Consider the following 17,555-nt stretch of genomic DNA (forward strand, 5'->3'; position numbering starts at 1 on the left):
CACACACACACACACACACACACACACACACACACACACACACACACCAGCCAGAGGGCTCCCGACTTGGCTAAGTCTGGTGGTTCCGAGTGAAGGGGTCGGGGTGAAGGCGAGAAGAAGGGGTGGGGTGGAAGGAAGAAGAAGAGAGGGAGGAAAAAGGGGAGGAGAGGAGGAAGAAGAAAGGGAAGGAGAAGAGAAGGAGGGAGGGGGGATAGGGGAAGGGGAGAAGGTTGCTTGGCAACCAGTGTCTGTGCAACTGCTATGGGAACGGGCAATCGTCAGGAGGGGCGGATGGGGACGAGGACGGGGGGCGGGGTGGGGGGGCTAGGGAGGCTTGGGGCCTCCGGTCATTCTCTGCTCCAGCTGCTCCCTGGGGCGCTCCAGAGTGCAGCCAGGCGGGCAGCTAGGAGCTGTGGTGGCAGCGGCACAGGCGGCGGAGACTCTGGTCTCCTCCGGGGCTGGAAGGGGTGCGGACCAGGTACTAACCACCGAGCCGTCCGTCTGCTGGAGTCCTTCCCCACTTCTCAGGGGAAGGCGGGGCCCTGGAGGCAGGAGTGTGAGGCACCGCCAGAACCCCGAGCCGGCAAAGCAAGCGCTCCCGCCCCTTAGCCTCGTGGCCGGACCCAGGGACGCTGGGTGACGGTGACGGAGATGGTGGTGGTGGCCACGTCAACTCCTGCCGGTGGTATCAAAGAGCAGGCCGTGCCAGGCGGGCCGAATCTGAGCGAGTAGCAGTGTCCCTAAACCCTGAAAAGCAGGAATAGGAGTGTGTGTAGTCCTCTGCTTGGGACAGGGGTTCTCCAGAAGTCAAAACGAATGCCCATCTATCTCCCCGGGACTGAGACTGAGTCTGGGGCACGGGTGGCAAACAGCTGAATAAAGTGGGAGAGGGTGAAGTAGGCGGGGAAGAATCCCAGCCTCGCTCCCCTGGTCCCTCCAGTGTGCTAGCTGGCCTTCACTACCACGCAGTCTCTGGACCAACTCAGTTATAGCAACTTGAAAGAAACAGGTGGCTGTTTCCAAACAACATAAGACAGGACATTCTAGGAAAACAAACAGAGTGAAGCTGGCTCCCTCCACAAAGGGCTGTGGCTTCATTGTCCCAGCTAGAAGGGTTTTAAATAATCTCTAGAGAAAATTTAGATAGCCTCTCTAGGCTGTTTCACAATCCATGAGATTACTTAGGAAGTTCTTCTCTCTACCTAACCTGAAATTCTCCCAGCAATTTAATCAAACCATTCAGTCTTTTAGAGTTGTGGACTGATGAAAAGGTGGGGAAAACAGAAAAAGGAGTCTTATTGGAGAGGCAACTGTGTGACCTTGGGCCAGCTGCTCTCTGTCTCTGTCTCTCTGTCTCTGTCCTTCTCTATGTATGTGTGCAGGTCTCCCTGCCTCTCTACCTCTCTCTCCATCTCTCTCTCTATGTATCTGTGTCTGTCTCTTTGTCTCTCTCTGTCCCTCTCTGTGTCTCTGTCTCTTTGTTTCTCTCTGTCCTCTGTCTGTCTGTCTCTGTCTCTCTCTATGTCTCTCTCCATTCCCCTCCCCACTCTGTGTCTCTGCTATCTGTGTGTCTGTCTCTGTCCCTTATTCTTTCTACCTCTGTACAATGAGGGAATTAGAATAGAACTAGATGATCTCTGTAAGGTCCTGTTCAATTTTCAATCTAGGGATCTACTATCAGGCAATCTAGTTTGGAAAATCCAATGAAGAGAAGACTGACATTGCAAAGTTATTTCTGTTTTCAACAAACATTTTATTAAAGCAGCCTAGCCCAGTGGTAAGAACAATGGATTTAGGGTCAGCATCTGGCCTGACTTTGAATCTCAGGCTCTGCTACTTAGACTTCTATGACCTCTGGTAAGTAACAACTTCCCTGGGCTGCCTCAGTTTCCTCTGCCAAACAATGAGAAAATTGAACTAGATGACCTCTAAGGTTCTTCCCAACTCTTAAATCTCTCATAAACCTACACAACAGGAGTGTTCAAGGCACTAGATACTGTTTTCTTCTTTAAGCATGAGCTAGAGATGTCAGTTCCAGCTTCTTCTGAATTCTTTGACTGAAATTATTTTCTCATCTCTAATCCTGTCATCTCCTACTCTTCTCCACCTACTTCTTTTTCCATTCCTCCTCCCTCCCTTTCTCCCCTCCCCCACACCTTACATATTAAGAATGTACTTGGTGGAGTGCTAGCAACCTCAGACACTTAACACCCACACAAAAAAAACAGCCGGGTAACCTTGGGCAAGTTACTTAACCCCAATTGCCCTCCAAAAGGCAAAAAAAAAGAATGCACTTGGTAACTCAGCTTAATGCCAGGGCTAAATGGAGACTTCAGGTAATATACTAAGCATGAAATCAATAGTCCCTCAAAGACTTGGATAAACAACAAAGCAGGTAGGATCAGGAGCTTCTCCCCCTCCTTCCTCTCTTTTGAAAAATACCATTTCTTTTATGAAATTGCTCAGCTCTTGAACACCTACTCTTCTAATCCAGAAAAGACACCCACGTCACTACCTGCCACGAGCACCTGAGATGTAAACACATGAAATATCCCCATTATCCTCATACTTTTTAAATACTTCATGGCAAAAACAAATCCCTAAAGCTGTACTTCCTCCACCACAAACAGAAGGTTACATACTATCTCAGATGTGGAACTGGAAAGGACCAACCCCATCATTATACAGAAAAAGAAGCTAAGGCCCAGAGAGATTAAGTAATTAAGAGATCACTTGCCCCAGGTCAGTAATAAAATTCAAAGTCAGGTCATAGTTTGACCATAGATCATTAACATCTAGGTAGCACAGTGGTTGGAATTCTGGGTTTGGAACCAGGAAGACTCATCTTTCTGAGTTCAAATCTAACTTCAGACAATTAGTAGCTATGTGACCTTGGGCAAGTCACATTTCCTCTTTTTGCCTCTGTTTTCCTCATTTGAAAATTGGAGATAATAATAACAATGCCTAACTCACAGCATTGTTGTGAGGACCGAATAAGGTCATATTTGTAAAGCACTTAGTGCAATACCTGCTAAATAGTAGTTGCTTATTGCATTCTAGGTCCTGTAACTAGTGGTTTCGCTTTCTTTTCATTGTACCATGTGTGTCAAATGGTAACATACAGTTGAACCCTAACATATGGTTCCCACTGCTGATAAGAAAAATGATAAGAACTGACATTCTTGAGATAAGTTAAATCTACTGGAATTCTTATGACAATATCTGAGTTTCATAGCTCACCTTCTAGTTAGTGAAAGAAAGAGAATAAGCATTTAGGAAACACCTCGTATGTACCAGGCACTGTGCCAAGCCCTTTACAAATATTATCTCATTTGGGAGTATAACATGGATTATTTTTACAGTAGCAGAGACTGTGGGGGAAGAGAGCCCCACAAAAATAAAAATTGAAAATGACTTCCATAGACTGAAAAGAAGCCCAATTGACTCTTCCAGAATGTCATGGCTCATGCCTTTATTTATTCCTCTTCATGATTAGGATTGATATGTTCTTGTATTTTGCAGGCAGTTTGGGAGTTTTTTTATGCTTGATATTCATTGGGACAGTTTTAAGTTGAGGTTAGCAAGATGACAAAATAAACTCAGAAAAAGAGAATAATACAGTGCTTTTCTGGGCCTTAGCCTAGCTAAGCAGTCTATGCTATTTCTCTGCCAGAGTCACATGTCTTAGGTCCCAAGAATCACACTCTGGGAGAAGGAAACATTTGACAATCTGATGTCCATGCAGGTTAGCCATCTTTGAAAGTTCATTTTAGAATTCTCCATCTAGGGGCGGCAAGGCTCCAGTGTTGAGAAGACCTGGAGATCAAATCCCGGGCTCAGACACTTAGCACCCACCCAGAAACACCTGGCCATGTAACCTTGAGCAAGTTACTTAACCCCAATTGCTTAGGGGCAGCCAGGTGGCTCAGAGAGTAACAGCACCTGATCCAGTGTCGGGATGACCTGGATCAAATCCGGGCTCAGATACTCAGCACCACACCCAGAAATAACTAGCCGTGTAACCTTGAGCAAGTTACTTAACCCTGATTGCTTAAAAAAAAAAAAAAGAATTCTGCATCTTCCCTATGATAACTGGGCTGATAATTTCTGTTAGTTCCCAGCAGCTAAATCATCCTTATCTCATAAAGACACATCTAAGAAGTAGATGAGCCAACAGTCTACAAGAGGCTTTCGTCTGCCTAGGACGTTGATGGTGCCATGAATAAAAACAAATCAGAGTATTGAGGGAAGGGGAAAGAGAAGGGAAAGCCCACAAGCTTTTTCTCTCATATTTAACATGGTGTGTGGTAACCTATTTCAAAGATAATGGATCTAAGGCATTAAATCCAAGCCAATTCTTATTATTATCATTAAAAAGGCATATTTCTGATTCAGAAATATTGCATGAGGCAGCAAATGGAACACCTAACCCTATCACTTTGTCGTTCTTAAGGATTTTGGGGCAGCTTATCGATAGTAAACTATATTCCTGGGTTATTTTCCACCAGTAGATCCAGCCACCCTCAAAGAGAATCTGCCATTAAATATATTTAAGGCTCTGGACAATCTGTCAGGGTTATATTTCAGAATAATTACAATAAGCAGCACCATTAAGGAATGGATTTAGATCAAAGGTGGTGTGTAGGGTGGGGAAAGAGAGAATCATATCCTTCAGGATAACTTTCCCAATAGTTTCTGTTCATTGATGGTCCTCATTTCTCCCCCATGGGTTTAGGTGAGGATGGTTGCTAAACTGTAAGGGTATAAAATTTCCTCGTGATGGACCAGTCATAGCCCAGAGGAATACATGGGTTTATCCCAGTTCCATAGATATACTCAGACCCTGTCAGCTAAGATTCCCTGAATTGTCTTTGTACTATGCCCACCCCCCACTTCAGATTAACCTATTTCTCCAAGGAATCATGCCTCACATTCTTTGGCTTGAAACCTAGCATAGTGATGGGCAGATCATCATTATCAACTATTCATTGAGTACCTACTATGTGCCAGGCACTGTTCTAGGTACCGATGATATAAATACAGAGAAATAAATAATCCTTACAATGAGCTTGCATGCTATTTAAGAAAACAGTAAGCACATACAAAAATATATACAGCATAGATATAAATGAATAAATTCTACAATGTAGCTAAAAACAAGATTGTTTAGGTGAGAAGTCTCCAGCAGTCAAGGGGATCAGGAAAGGTTTTATGCAGAAAAAGTTGCATCTTAGCGGAAGAAAGAAACTCTATAAAGTAGAGGCAGAGAAGAGTGCATTCCAGAAAAACTGGGACAGCCAATGCAAAAGGATGAAGTATTCTGTGCAAGGAATAAAGAGAAGGCTAGCTTGGGTAGATTGTGGGTTGGGGAGTAATGTCCAACAAGACTAGAAAGATATGTTGTGGGCAGGTTGCAAAGGGCTTTAAAATCTAAGTGAAGGAGTTTATCCCAGAAGCAATAGGAAGTCTCTGGAGTTGATTGAATAGGAGCCTGCCATGGTCAGCTCTTCATTTAAGAAAAACTCCATTGGCAGCCAGGTATACCATGAAGTGGAATGGGAAGAGACTTGAATCTGGGAGACCAACTATCAAGCAGTTGCAATAATCTATGTGAGGAGTGATGAGGGTCTGAACTAAGATGACAACTGTGGGAGTAGATAGAAGTGGTCAAATGGGAGAGGTGGTGTGGGGGCAGAAATGACGAGATTTGGCAACTGTTGGGATACAGGGAGTGAGGAATGAAGGATATTGAGAAAAAGATGTTTAATTAATATTTAAGTGACAATTATCAACAGCCATACAAGGAAAAGATATTAGAGGTATTTAAGGCCAGGTACATAATTTCAATACCTCAAGTATCCATAATCTAAGCAGTGTGAGATCCTCCCTAACCATACAAATAATACATCCATGCTTTTGTAGATGGTCTTCATGAGTTATACCCCCCGCCCAAATTCACTTTGCACACAATCCTCTTGGGTTAAACCTCTGAATTTAGCCAAGTTAGTCCTTAAATAATAGACATAAAATTCATTACTGGAAGAAAAGCTCAAGTCCTTTACAACCTGCCATTAGTTCTTAGCACAGCACCCAATGTATATTAGGTACATGAAAGAGATCTGGGTGTTTGAATCTAGGCTATGCCACTTATGGGCAGCTAGGTGGTACAGTGGATAGAGCATATAGGGACCTAATAGAGCATCCCTATGTTGAGCATCAGTGGAGGACAGTGCCCAAAACAAACATTTAGGATCATCAGATGATAGATTTAGGATTAAAAGGAATCTTAAATGTTACCTTGTCAAACCCCTTCATTTTGCAAATCAGAAAACTTAAACCTGAAGAGGTAAAATGACCTAAAAAAAAGTCACTCTAGAAGTAAGTGTGGACTTCAAATATTCAGATTTAATTAAATCATTTAATTGGATTACATAAATCACTAAAAAGAAAACTAAAATGACAGGACAAAAACCATACACCTAATAAATGGCAGATTTTGTTGTTTTTGTTCAGTCATTTTCAGTTGTGTATGACTCTTTGTGATCCCACTTGGGGTTTTCCTGGCAAAGATACTGGAGTGTTTTGTTATTTCCTACTCCAGCTCACTTTACAGATGAGAAAATTTAAACAGGGTTAAGTGATTTGCTGAGGGTCACACAATTGGTAAGTGTCTGAGGTCAGATTTGAAGTCAGGAAAAATATTCCTGACTCCAGACTCAACACTCCCTCCACTGACCAAATGTAAGCATGAAGCAATAGCCAGGGAGATGGAGACTCCACTCGGTGTCATCTGAGCCCCACAAAGAAAGCAATAGGTTGAAAGCAAGGGCAGAAGAGAAAAAAAAATTATACCATGATTGGTCAATAATGAATTCACAAGCCCTCCCACTCCCTTTCAGCCAGGTGTTAGCAATGCAGGTTCAGCAACAGTCTCAGCTCTGGATTCCCAACACTAAGGCAATATAGCCAACTGTTTATTTCTAAAGTAATTGTTCTAGAGAAATACTGGTGTGGAAAGAGGCTGCCTCTGTTCCTCTGCCAAGATCAATCATTTAATAGAGAGCATTTATATAGCGCTTTAAGGCCTGCAAAATACTTTCATATGTCATCTCTTTTGAGCTTCTTTTATAAACATGGGGACAGCCCTGGCAAACAATATAGCATCTTGAAATATAAAAAGCTTGAAAGAGAAGGTAAGGATGATGTCTTGCCAACTCATACATCAAATAAAGTCAATGCATGTTTACAAAATGCTACTGACTCTGGGTCAATGGCATGCTGGGTACAACGAAAAAGAATCATGGAATCTCTGAGGAGGAAGAGAGAATTTAATACAACCTCAATTGGATGCAAAAATTTCCTTTATAGTATGTCTCATGGATAGGACAACCTAAACCTTAACGTTGGGGTTAATTGAAGTCCCAAGTTAATAAAAGTGGTCAATCAGGCCAAAACATATCATTTAGCTTCTGACTGAATACTTCCAATGATGGGGACCCCACTCTCCCATGAAGCAGCCTTTCTTTTATTGCACACTTCCAAATGCTAGAAAGCCCTACGTGGTGTATTTGAAATCTTCCTCCCTTTATCCATTTATTGGTCCTCTATCTGCTACTGGAACTCCAGAATAAATCTAACCTCGCTTTTTAAAAACTTCATATACTTGGAGACCAGAATCATGTCCTGCTTTTAAATCTCCTTCTTCAGGCAAAACATCTCTAATTCCTTCAATTATTTTTCCATATAACATGATTTCTAGGCCCCTGGGTCACTCTCTCAGGCAGGAAAGTAGTAAGAAATCTATGCTAAGAAACGCTTGCTCCGGTATGGGATAGCCTTTGAAATCACTGCTCCTTAAATTTTGGGGCTAGGGAGGAGGGCTGTAACCCAGCAACAAAGGGAGTGAAGGTTATCTTCTTATTTTTCTAGTGTATTCTCTAACTAGTTCTTAAAATGTAGCATACAGAAATGGATAAAATATTCTAGATGTTCTCTTACCACTTTACAATATAGTAAAACCTGTAAGTAATATAGTAAGGACCTGTGTCCTTTTAGATTCTACACTTCCGATAACACATTCTAATTTTGTCTTGGGCCAGGCTGGGTGAAGGCCCGAGCACAGAGTCTGCTTTGAGAAAGGACACCATACCAGAGGCTTCTGAAAACTATGGAGAAAAGTGGACCTCTCTTTAAAGCAAGCCTTTTGCAAAACTTTCCTTGGATTGAGGTTAAGGAATACTTTTGAAATATTGGAAACATAAGATAACTGATGTGGTGTAGAGGTGCCAAGCAAGTGAGAGTTTTCTCCTCTGTACAATTAGGGAGTTGGACAAGTTGGTCTTTTGTTGTTACTGACTATTTTATAAATATGACTATTTTTGACCCCCCATGACACCATTTGGGTTTTTTTTTTGGACAAAGATACTGGTGGTTTGCCATTTCCTTCTCTAGCTACTTTACAGATGAGGAAACTGAGGCAGAGTTAAGTGACTTATCTAGGGTCACACAATTATTACATTTCTGAGGCCAGGTTTGAACTCATGAAGATGAATCTTCCTGATTTCAGAGCCAGTACTCTATCCACTGAGTCACTTATTGCCCAATTGGTCTTTAACGTTCAGTAATTAAGATCCTTTCAGCATGATCTTACTCCTGTTTAAAAGAATTAAATCACTAGACTCATCACACCTTCTACAGTGAACTATAGTAAATGAGTATTGGACTAAAAGTCAGAGGACCTGGGTTCATATCCTGACTCTGCCAATAACTGTACTACCTGAGAGGCATTGTAGATATAGTGCAATGCCTAAAGTTGAGAAATCCTGGGTTCTAATCCTACCTCAGATGCCTCCTTGGACATACAACTGTGATATAGTATATTTAACCTCTCTGGACCTCAGTTTCCTCATCTGTAAATGGAAATGTTATATTAGACCTCTTTGAGATTGAGTTTTCTATTCTGTAAAATGGGGATAATTATATCTATGGTACCAACTTCTGTAATGGACAACTGAGAAAGCAAGACAGTGAAACCAATTATAATTTGATAGGAGTGTTTATTAACTGGCCGGTGACTGCCTCCCCAATAGGGAAGACAGCATTGAGTCTTCTGTAAGATATACTTATATAGAGTTAGGTGTTGCTAACCAACAAAATGTGGTTCCAAGGGGGGGGTGTAATGCCATTAATGCCATTTCTAGTGAAGCCTTGATTACCTAGCAAAGCCCTGGATACAAACATAAACAGACCTGTATCTGGGGCATGTTTTCTAGCAACACAGGTGAAAAGTTCCCTCACTATTATGGCAATATTAAGGTGGTTTCCAGAGACCCTGGTAGGGGTCCCCTTCTAGCATGTTGCAACTGGGAGGGGGCTTTGGTGTACAATTTCTGGTGGACACTTCACTCCCCCCTTTTCTTGTTCATAGTTGAAACTTGGACTCAACTGAGTCCAGGGGACTGTTCTCTTGCACTAGGGCTGTGGTACCCACTGCTGCCAATCCTGCCAACCTACCAAGGCCAAGTAGTATAGGGACTTAAATGGAGGCTGCCAGCAAAAGGGTGTTCCTGAATACAAGCAGTCAACTGCCCAAGTCTGCAGGGGTGATGGTAATGGGTGAAACAGGGGGACCATCCGGGATTCGATTGCCACCAGGAGGTGTGTTGAGGAACAAGGCCCCGGGGACCCTTCCTGTGACATAAAACCTGATTCCCCAAGTTTTCCAGTTTTCCAATCCTGTTTGGTCCATTGCTAAACCCTGATGACAACTGGGTTACATGACTTAAGGGTATTACAATGAAACGAAATGTGGTGGTCATGGCTGCCACCGGAGACCTAATACACAATTCCAATTCACAGAGTGATATTTCCACGTCCCCCCACAATCAGGAGACCCATCCTCAGGGCAGACATATGACTGCGTTGACCAAAGGCTGCTTTTCTGCTCCACAAGCAGCACCATCGGTCCCCGCAGAATACATGCCTGTATAGGGAAACAACATGAATCTGGGGCACAGTGATCAAAGTAAAGGGTGGGCTGGCCATGAGTCACATTTTTGAAATTAGAGTCCCATCAATTGTCTTAGTAAAAGTTCAAGAGCATAAGGTGGGCACATAGGAGTTGGAACCAGCCAAAGGCAGGAATGCCAGAAACAGGAACGTCAGGACAGTCTCTTAATCTTCAGTTGTAAGTCACCAGCTGGCTCTGTTACCCACAGGTCTCATGGGTCGGGAGGAGCCGTCACCTTGACATGCAAGGGGTGGATCCAGGCTTTTCTTCCAGTCACCTTAACAGCAGAGTGGTCTGGTACACTGCTTGAACTGCGTCCTGGATGTTTCAGAGAGCTTGGAGGGACTTGAGAAGTAAATCATAACACTCATACACAACAGCATTTGTCACCCAAAATACAATAGAAAGTGGGGTGCTGAACAGAATTTCAAAAAGGGGAATGAATTTTACACATATGCATTCAGTTACAAATATTAACACTTGTTTAGATGATGGAATAACTACAAATTCAGATTTAAAAAGCAAGTTATTTTCTGCTTTACAATTTGTTACATCAATTTAGCAAGAAACATGTCTTGCAAATGGAGGTTTTAGTGGGTCTCTTAGAATCACACTAGAGATTTTTAAAATTTCTTCTAAAAGTATTTTCCTTCTTCAAAACAGTTTCAATGATCACTAAACCTTTGTGAAGGAAGTTAATTGAAAACTTTTAAATGATCTTAAGCAGATTGCATAAATTTTCTGTACATATTCTAAATCTAGATGAAAAATAATATTAGATTTTCCAATAAGCTAACATAAAAAAACTCACATCTTTTATTGATTACTTGCTCTGAACATAGAAACCTGTTATAGAAGGAAAAAGGCAGGGACATGTGACATTCCAAATATGCCAGGAGAAAACATCCTTGGCTCTGTGTAAATTCAGGTACAGTTACAGATATTCCATCTCATGCAGAATCTGTTCCACCTCATAGCTAGACTCAGGAATAGGTGGGAAACATTCCTTTTCAAAGGAACCTCATGGGTAAACTGAGCCAGGAAGGATCCCATCCCAGACAGAGGCTAAGATTGTCCCTTCAGCCTTTACCAAATATAGACTTCCACGTGTTGACAGTACAGGATCACGTTCCTCTGAGTAGCTAGTGGCATTTTCTCTCAGACACTGATTTAATGCAGACAACTATACCCAAATTCAGACTCAAAATAAAATTTAGTTATGGTCCCAAGTGCTTTTTTAACAATACAACAAGCTTTTTTAAACAACAAGCTTTACCAATTACAGTTTAGAGCCAGTTATAATTATTTCTACTCTCATGGGGCTGTGATAAACAATAAAAATGTATCAGATCTTATAATGTAAGAAATTCCTTTTACCATCCTTCTAAAGTATAAACGCCAATTTATAAAAATCCTTTCTGATCTTTGCAACTTCTTAGCAAGTTAGGTTCATTTAAAACTTCCTTTCTCAGGCTGAATGACCTTGCCTGGAAATAATTTCTAGAGGATTTAACAGTTTTACAACATAAGGAAAATAATATGAATTGTAAGCAGGAGAGATTGCTCTGAATGGGCAGAACTAGTCAAACACATTTTCATACAGTAATCAATAAACAATTTTAGGTTTTAACATTAAAACATTAGCCCAAAATAGCTTAGTTAACAGTTTTACAAGTTTTTCTAAATAGCAGATATACATATTTAAAGTAACATTACCTAATCTTACACAATTTTCTCCTCACTCAGGTTTTACAATATACAGTGTAGAAATACAACAATAATATAAACTGTGAGATGACATTACATTAATTGCCTTTTCAAATTACATAGAAGATGACATTAATTGCATTTCCAAATTGCATATAAGAATGATTGATCTTACCAAGTGAAGAGGCTAGTTGACTTCTGACCTCATTTTCTCCTCTCTTTTTCTCATCTCCCCACTTTACAGATGAATTGAGACTCAGGGTTAAATGAGTTATTCTAGGTCACACAACCAGTCAGTGCAGGGTTCAGAACACACTGTTTCTCACTGACAAGCTTTTTTCTCACTTTTCTGATTTTCTCTCTTTCATCTTTCTCTTAGCTATACCTCTCTGGTTTTTTTTTCCTTTTTGCTCTATATTCTGGAGTGTTTTCTCCCTGCTCCATTGTTTTCCAGGAGTCCTTAGCAACCTTCTTTAATTCCTTGGCACTGGAATAAGCAAAGTGATTATTTGCAGCAAGGGAGAGATCTCTTAGATGGTACTGAAGTTGGGGCTTCATGGTACAGAGTGAAATCTATATTTCAGGGGGAAACACTCCATTTTTCCAAACTCATCACACTCAAAGCACATTATCAGCTTATACTCTATCAAATAAACCTCTATGAATGCTCAGCTGTAGCAGACCTTGTTTATGGGGTGGTTGATTTGCCTGGAGCATTGAGGAGAGGGTTTGGGGAACTTGAAGTAAAAACTTCAGGCTCTGCTTACTTAGAGAGGTGGACTTCAGGGTACCTAAAACTTGCTGATGGGAGCTAGATCAAGTACCCTTTTACTAAACTATTTAGGCTGTGGAAAGAATATAATTTTAGGCTGAATAGCTCAGATGTAACACACACTTTAGTAGCTCAGATGTATCCCAGGCTTAGTATATGGGATAATGATTAACTTGTGTTTGTACCTTTGTTTCACAAGCTTCTTTTCCCTTGTCTAACTGTTCCCATGCCATTCAGAAAAAAATATTCTATTTCAGGGATTTAACCTTTCAGGTAGGCAGATGACCAACCCATGTAGCTCCGATGTAGCTACTGTACCTTCCCCCATTTTTCCTTTTGGAGGAAGTTAACTCAAATTAACTTCACTGCAGCCCTAGCTCAGTTATAGCCAGGACAACAGGGAGAAAAAAATCTTAATGGTTCAAACCTCTTACTGTCTCCTCAGCTCCATCAGAGCTTGATGACAGGGGAGGGGTCCATAGCCCTAGCTAAGAAGAACTGGGACCACAGGGAAGAGAATCTTAGCGAATTTCTTTTTGACCTTTTGCGCAAATAACCTTTTCTTAGGTGTTCATTCCTTTAAAATTTCAGACCTACTTCAAGACTTTAAGAGAAACTGCTTCTCATATAACAGATAATACAACTGTTTACCAGTAACATGGTCTTAATTTTGAACTTTGAAATAAAAACAATTGAATAACCAAGCTGGTGACCTTAAACTTCAGTTTTTGTAGTGCCAAATAGTAACCAGAATGAATTCAATTACCTGGATCTATATTCCCAATGATGTTGCACAGTTCTCTTTCTGTGACCCAGGAAAGGATTAAGTGTTAGTCCTATTTCATTGTGCAGCTTGAAAACCTACTTCTCTTTGATCATTGAATTGACCCCTTTTCCCTTAGATAGATTTTAGGGGAGAAATTTCCCATTCTCTCTCTTTGTCCATTTGTCAAGAACTTTGGCTGGAGTTCAAGGAGTAGAAGGAGAGGTGGTTTTCTGCCAGCAGCCTTTCTTTAAGAGATTATTAATATCTTTCTAGCTCAGGTACAGCATTTCTTACCACTTGGGTGCATTTGGCTTACAAGGTGGCAGATTTAGAAATTTCTTTACACATACAGACAGAATATACAAAAAACCCAGCCAGGCAAAAGGAAGAAGGTTTCCTGTTTTCTACCTGCTGGTATCCCAGAGACAGGATATACACAAAACAACACAACACACAGAATACCCTCCGGCAGTGTTTTTGTCTCTCTGGTGGCCCCTTGCACTGAGATTTTTGGATTTTGAAGGTTCATTCCCTCCCTTTGGGGATGCTGGGTGGAGCAACCAAGCTCGGAGCAACTGTTGGAAGTTGTCCCAGGTAGGCTGGACAGATCCCGGGGTGGAGGGGGAAGAACCCTGACAGGGTGATTAAGTCAGGGAATGGGAAACTGGCAGGAGACTGAGCTTTTGATCTATGGCAATGGCTCCCCAGGCTGAGACTCAGGCTGAGAAGGACTCAGGTTCCCGGTCCTCTCAAGAAAGCAATACAAGCCTGGAGCCGAGGAACATCTCTCGGCGGCCGCCCCCTAGAATCGAATTGCTTTCCCAGGCTCTGGGCCAGCTGTATACCGTTTTCCCCGATAATAAGACCTATCCCGAAAATAAGCCCTCCCCTTACTGTGTAAGATTCCTCTAAAATAAGTCCTCCCCCGAAAATAAGCCCTATTGAGATTGCTACTGTAGTGAAGGTGATCCCCTGCGCTACACGCTATATTACGGTACCCTCTGTATGCACCGCCCCCCCTTGAAACACACGCCGCGCTCCCAGCTGCATCCAATCAGAGCTGCAGCAGTGAGCGCATCATCCTGTTCTTCCCCAGTGATTTGCTTATTGAATAAAGGTACATTTTTTTGTTCACATTTACCTGTTTATTAAAATTGCTGTCAATGTTCATTAAAATAAGCCCTCCCCTGAAAATAAGCCCTCTGGTGTTTTTCTGTCCAAAAAATATAATAAGACAGTGTCTTATTATCAGGGAAACACGTTATTAATTAAGGTTATAGAGCGAGACAAAAATTCAGCAACGCCTAGTGACAGACACACAGAACACATAAAGAAAGGGTTAAAGCTACAGCAACAATTAATTTTAAAAAGCAGGTAAAGACAAAAGTTAAGGTTACAGTGACATCTAGTAACAAACACACAGAATACATAAACCTAAAAAAAAGCAGGTAATTAAAGTAGACAAGTAAAGTTAATACATAAAGAAAAGCCACTCCATCAGCATCCTGACCTTGGAGGCCAGTAGGGGCTGTAACGCTGAGTCCAGCTTAGCCTCCTACTCTACCTGGGGCCAAGGAACGTCATCTCAGTGATCACCCCATAGGTACTTTTACGCTTCATGAGTACTCACCTAAAAGAACACTCTTGGATCGAATTGAAAGAATTTGGATAGGACTCAGGTTTCCAGTCCGCTCAGGGAAGCAATTGGATCCCAGGCCTAGAAACATCATCTCAGTGGCCACACACCCCTGGGGTGAATTGCCTTCCCGGCCCTCCAGGGAGCCTAGTCCAGCTGTCAATACAAAGCCAAAGGCTGTCTCGGTGGAACCTCCAATGTAATGGACAACCATGGACAACCAAGAAAACAAGACAGCGAAACTAATTATAATTTGATAGGAGTGTTTATTAACCGGCCAGTGACTGCCTCCCCAATAGGGAAGACAGCATTGAGTCTTCTGTAAGATACAATTATATAGAGTTAGATGTTGCTAATCAACAAAATGCGGTTCCAAGGGGGGGTGTAATGCCATTAATGCCATTTCTAGTGAAGCCTTGATTACCTAGCAAAGCCCTGGATACAAACATAAACAGACCTGTATCTGGGGCATGTTTTCTAGCAACACAGGTGAAACGTTCCCTCACTATTATGGCCTATTAGGTGGTTTCCAGAGACCCTGGTAGGGGTCCCCTTCTAGCATGTTGCAACTGGGAGGGGGCTTTGGTGTACAATTTCTGGTGGGCACTTCACTTCAAAGGGCTATTTTGTGGGCCAAATAAACCAATGCACATTGAAGTGCTTTACAAACTAAAAAGTCATTTGAATGTCATCTAAGAGATAGCCTGCTCTTGGTCATGGAATCAGGAAGGTATGGGCTCAAGACCTGCCTCTGATATTTTCTTGTTGTGTGACCATAAGCAAGATTTTTAACCTTTCAGTGCCCCTTGTTCAAGAAAGAAGTGCTCTGTCTAAGCCTCAGGGCTTGTGTTACACAGAGAGATCTGTAAACTGGTGTTAAAAAAAAAAGATAACTGCATTTCAATATAACTGCTTTCCTTTTCCATCTTATTTATTTTCTTTTATGCATTAAAGAATATTTTTATGAGGAGGTGATCATAGGCTACATCAGACTACAAAAGGAATGCATGACACAAAAAAAGTTACAAACCCCTGCCTTAGATTAAGGACTTGAAGCTCATTGTAGATGAAGGAAGGAAGGGAGGGAGGGAGGGGAGGGGAAGGAAGGGGAAGGGAGGAGAGAGGAGAAGAGGAGAGGAGAGGAAAGGAAAGGAAAGGAAAGGAAAGGAAAAAAGAAAAGAGAAAAGTTTAATGATATCAGGTAACTCCTTTGGAAAAGAGAAGATTTTTTTTTCAGCTCTCACTGAAAAAAGAGACATTCTCACCCTCTAGGGATAGCTATGGTATAAACTCCCTGGCACCTCCCTTTTGGAAAAAAGGGATCTGGGTTTAAACCTTCACTCATTTACTGGATGAGTAACCTTGAACAAATTACTTAATCTCTCTGGGCCTCAGTTTCCTCATATATAAAATGGGAATGTTATACCAACTCTGCTCTCAGGCCCCTTTCAACTGATGGGCTCTAAGGCTACTCTAGATCTAAATCTATGAGCCTATGACCCTCAGAGTAGCCCCCTTTCTTTGAGATTGAATTGCTTCCCTGAGTAGCTGTTGCTCCAACCAAACATTAACTGGTAGAGAAGTCCTATTCAGAAAGAACTGAACATAGGATCTTAGGATTTAGAGAAAGAAGGAACCTTAGAGATCATTTGAGGTCTAGTCTCTTTACTTTATGGATGAGGAAAATTAGGCCCCCAAAGTGATGATGAATTGTGTCTCCAAGTCCAGTAGCACTCTTTCCACTACTCTATACTTCTTGCCTTCCTTCCTTTCCCTCCTTCCTTTCCCTCCTTCCTTTCTCCCTCCCTCCTTCCTTTCCCTCCTTCCTTTCTCCCTCCCTCCTTCCTTTCCCTCCTTCCTTTCTTCCTTCCTTTCTGGTTAAAATAAAATACATAGGGACTGAAGTCTGGCATGAATCTGGTAACTCCACAAATATATTCCATTTTCTGTTTGACATAAGCGTCATTTGAATCAAACACCTCTGATTGCATTGATTTCCATCATACCGTTAGTGATATGCCTTTCTCTTCATCTACTCAACTTCTGCCTATCTTCCAAGGTCCAGCTCAAACTTCAAGACCATCCCCACTCCCCTGTTTCTACCTCTGAAGTCCTATGTTTAATAGACTCGTGTCATCCAATCCAGGGATTTATAAAAGGTGCAGTTTGAAACTATTAAAGGTTAAAACTGCACTCATACACCTTCTATATTTATTCAGACTGTTCTGTCTCATGTTTACCTCTCTTCAATTGAATTGTAAGATCTTTGAAAATAGAAACCTGGAGGGGCGGCCAGGTGGTTCAGAGAGTGGGAGCACTGGCTCCATTGTCGGGATGACCTGGGGATCAGGCTGAGATACTTAGCACCACACCCAGAAAGAACTGGCCTCATAACCCTGAGCAAGTTACTTAACCCCAATTGCTTTAAAAAAAAAAAAAAGAAAGAAAGAAAATAGAAACCTGGGAAGTAGAAAGACCCTTTGTGATCATTTGGTTTCACTCCTTTATTTTAATGATAAGGAGCCAAGAAAAGCACATGACTTACTTTGGAGCAAGGACTATTGTTTAGTAGTTTTTGGTTGTGTCTAACTCTGTGATCCCATTTGGAGTTTTCTTTGCAAAGATATTGGAGTGATTTTGATGAGGGGGGCAATAGGTTATACAG

General features: G+C 41.8%; 1 protein-coding gene across 1 annotated transcript in view; it reads left to right on the forward strand.

Moving 5' to 3' along the window:
- Window positions 1-17,555, forward strand: part of CACNG4 (calcium voltage-gated channel auxiliary subunit gamma 4) — a 145,518-nt gene that overhangs the window by 1,021 nt on the left and 126,942 nt on the right. The window lies entirely within an intron of this gene.

The sequence above is a fragment of the Petaurus breviceps genome, unplaced genomic scaffold, assembly GCF_028583685.1.
Source record: "Petaurus breviceps papuanus isolate PSGF00001 unplaced genomic scaffold, PetGlider_PUasm1.0 90925, whole genome shotgun sequence".
Taxonomy (NCBI): Eukaryota; Metazoa; Chordata; class Mammalia; order Diprotodontia; family Petauridae; genus Petaurus; species Petaurus breviceps.